This window comes from Triticum urartu, chromosome 3 (assembly GCF_003073215.2).
Source record: "Triticum urartu cultivar G1812 chromosome 3, Tu2.1, whole genome shotgun sequence".
Taxonomy (NCBI): domain Eukaryota; kingdom Viridiplantae; phylum Streptophyta; class Magnoliopsida; order Poales; family Poaceae; genus Triticum; species Triticum urartu.
Genome location: NC_053024.1, coordinates 576,711,415 through 576,715,280, shown reverse-complemented (window position 1 = coordinate 576,715,280; position 3,866 = coordinate 576,711,415).

Genomic DNA, 3,866 nt, shown 5'->3' with positions numbered 1-3,866 from the left:
CAGAGTCCGATTCCATCTTCGTGCCGCTCGACCTCGACGCGGCCGGATCCGGCTCGAAGAACCAAGCAGGTGACCCGGGGACTTCGATAGTCGGCCCGGGGACGTCAATAGGCGGCTCGGGGACTTCCGTAGTTACGCCCGACCCGGGGACTGCCACACCCGGCTCGGGGACTGCGGTAGTCGGCCCGGAGACCGCACCAACACAACAGGCGGCGGCCGACTCCAGCATTTCACCACCCAGCCCGCCCGCCCTGGTCGCAGTAGCCGTGTTGGCAATAGAAGAAGTCGCAGCTCCATCATGGGCTCAGTCCATCCTCAACTTCCTAATAAACCAAGATCTACCGGCTGACAAAACAGAGGCAAGACAAGTCCAACGCCGAGCCGGAGCATACACAATCGTCAACTGAGAGCTCGTCAAGCACAGTGTCACTAGAGTCCTGCAGTGATGCGTCGAGCAAGAGAAGGGCATTGCAATCCTCAGAGACATCCACCAAGGAGAATGCGGCCACCATGTGGCCTCAAGATCACTCGTCGCCAAAGTTTTCCGCCATGGTTTCTTTTGGCCGACTGCTTTGGATGACGCCAAGGAGTTAGTTAAACATTGCAAAGGGTGCCAACTCTTCAGCTCCAAGCAACACATGCCGGCTTCGGCACTCAAGACCATTCCCCTCACTTGGCCCTTCGCCGTTTGGGGACTGGACATGGTGGGCCCATTCAAGACGGCACGCGGCGGCATGACGCATCTGCTCGTCGCCGTGGACAAATTCACCAAATGGATTGAGGCAAAGCTGATCAAGAAGCTGAATGGGCCGACTGCCGTGACATTCATTGCAGATATAACAACTTGGTACGGCATGCCACACAGCATCATCACCGACAACGGCACGAATTTCGCCAAGGGAGCATTGGCACATTTCTGCGCGACGCAGGGCATCCGGTTGGACTTGGCGTCCGTTGCCCACCCGCAGTCAAACGGCCAAGTTGAGCGAGCCAACGGCCTCATCCTTTCCGGCATCAAGCCCCGACTGGTCGTACCATTGGAACGTTCGGCCGGCTGTTGGCTCGACGAGCTGCCGGCCGTCCTCTGGAGTCTGCGCACTACCCCAAACAAGTCAACCGGCTTCACTCCTTTCTTCCTCGTGTATGGTGCCGAGGCGGTCATCCCAACTGACATCGAGTTCGACTCGCCTCGGGTAACCATGTACATGGAGGCGGAGGCCAAGGAAGCACGAGAAGACGGCGTCGACCTGCTGGAAGAAGGCCGGCTATTAGCCCTCAGCCGGTCCACCATCTATCAGCAGGGCCTGTGCCGCTACCACAGCCGGAAGGTCAAGCCAAGATCCTTCCAAGAGGGCGATCTTGTGCTCCGGCTGATCCAGCGAACAGCCGGCCAGCACAAGCTCTCGGCCCCTTGGGAGGGCCCCTTCGTCATCAGCAGAGCTTTAGGCAACGACTCCTACTACCTGATCGACACGCAGAAGCCGAAGGCACGAAAGAGAGACGACTCTGGCAAAGAGTCGGAACGACCATGGAACGCTAACCTCCTCCGAAGATTTTACAGTTGAAATGCAGTATGTATCACGCTAACTTTTGTACTAAGTACGAGACAACTCCTCGGGGACTGCCATCTTTTATCTATAAATGAAGACTATCATGCTTATGATCATGTCATTACATTCACTTTTTTCATCCGGCGCCGGGTTTGACTAGTCGGCCCGGGGACTGGCCGCCTCGAGTTATATTAGAAGTCCTACCCGCGGTCAGACAAGTAGTGTGCCGGCACCCAAGCCTTCTCTTGCCAAAGTCGCAGTTTGAAGAAACCGGCTGTCCGGCTGGCAAGAGTTAAAGGCAGGAAAGGACGCCCACATGAAAAACGGCTAGGGACTAACGGACTAATATAACAAAAGCCGGTTTTTCTCCCATCACCGACCGACTACCAGAGTAGCCGGCCGGCCGGCTTCCATTCACCTCGCTTCAATCTAAGAAAGCTCGAGTACTTGCCTTCCCAAAAGGGGAAGGCGGCAAAGGAAACAGCCTAAGGATAAAAAGCATACGCGAATGGAAGCCAAACACACACACGATCATATTTACACAAAAGACCTTCTAAAGGCCAGCATTCAACATAGTTTGAATACATCCCCAGTGGGTGGAACTGCGCAAGTTTAATAAAAATTGTTCAAAAAGTAACAAGCAGGAAAAGCAAGGACGGCAGATTAAGCCAAGGGAGTGACTGGCGAGTCAGGCAGGTCGGTGGAGACGACAGCGCTGGCTGGAGGAGTGGCCGGCTGGCGAACCTCGGCATGACCACCACCTCCCGCAGAGGGCGCGCTAGCACGCGCCTCGTTGCTGGAGGCACGGTCAGGCTGGGGCTGGCTGGCCGCTTCACTGGCCGGCTCGATGTCTTCGCCTTCCTCCCCTTCGTCGTCTTCACCTTCATCGCTGGAAGCGATCTCCTCTGCCGAGTCCTCACCCGCTGCCGGGTCCAGCCCGAACCACTCCTCCGGCTGGGCAACGCCGTCGTCATTTATTTCAGGAGCGAAGACGCTGATGTCAGTGCACTCGGCGATCGTCGAGGCACGCTGAGCGATAGCCGGCCGCACCTTCTCCATCTCCTCGTCGGCCTCCAGCCGCCAGGTGCGCAGCTGGTCCAAGTTCAGCCCGGGATACCAGGCTCGGACGAACTCCAGCGCCCGCCCAGCTCCAAGCCGGGCCGCCGATGCCTTCCAGGCCTCGAAGCGGCCAACCGCAACCTCCAGCCAGTCGGCAGTCCGACTCGGGGTGCGGGAATCATTTCGCCTGGCCAGAGGGCGACCAACACCTGCGCCCCGGCGCGCTTGAGGCGGCGGAGCATGCGGTGAGCCGGCTGCAGCCGGGCTTGGACCACCAAGAGTTGCTCCTCAAGCGTCTGGCTCGCGTCCGGTGCGATTTCAGCCCCCGCCTGCCGACGCGCCTCGCGATGGGCCTCGATGGTTTGGGTGGCGAAGACGGAGTAGCCGGGAAAGTAGTCTGCACAGAGAACAAAAAGCAGCACAAGTTAGAACACAAATCAGGGGCAAGGGGCAAGCAAGGAGTGAGGAAGGCGGCTTACCATCGATCAGATCCTCAGTACGACCGAAGCCCTCGCTCAGTGCTTGTTTTGCCTCAGCCCAGCCCGCCGCTTCGATCTCGAACTCGGCCTTCAGGGCGTCCTCGCTGTCCTGCGCCTTCTTCAGGGCTGCCTTGTGGCTCTCCTCCTGGTAGGCCAACTTCTTGGCCAGGCAGTCACGCTCCAGGACCAAGGCGTTGTACTCGGCTTCCTTGGCGCGAAGGGCGGCCTGGGCCCCACTGAGCTGCCCCCTCAAGTCGGCATTGGCTCCTGCGAGCATGAAGACAAAGGAAAAATCAATAAGGAAGAAGTCGTCAAGGAAGATCCGACCCGACTGCTCAGTAGTCGGCCCGAATCTCGGGGAGTACACCCAGTGGGTGCACTAACGCGCCCCCACAGGAGATGAACGAAACAAAGCACGCACTCCGGCTGCTGGTCAGGTCCTCGGTTTTCCGGCCCAGCTCCTGAGCCTGGGAGTTGAAGGCAGCAGCGCGGAGATTATGATACTCCTGGAAGATCAGACAGGAGGCGAGGATAAGATAGTTGCCAGGACCTAGTAAGTTCCAAGCCACCTGCGCAGCAGCCGACTCGGAACTCGGGGACTACACCCAGTGGGTGCGCTGACGTCCCCCACGGAAGAAATCAAAAGAGAAAAATAACCAAGGCCAGAAGGCTCACCCGGATGACGGCCCGCGTCGCGAGGAACTCTTGGGTGTATCGCTGCAGCGAAGCGGCCTGGGCTTGAAGCCGGTTCCGGACCTCCTGGGCCGCCACATTCAGC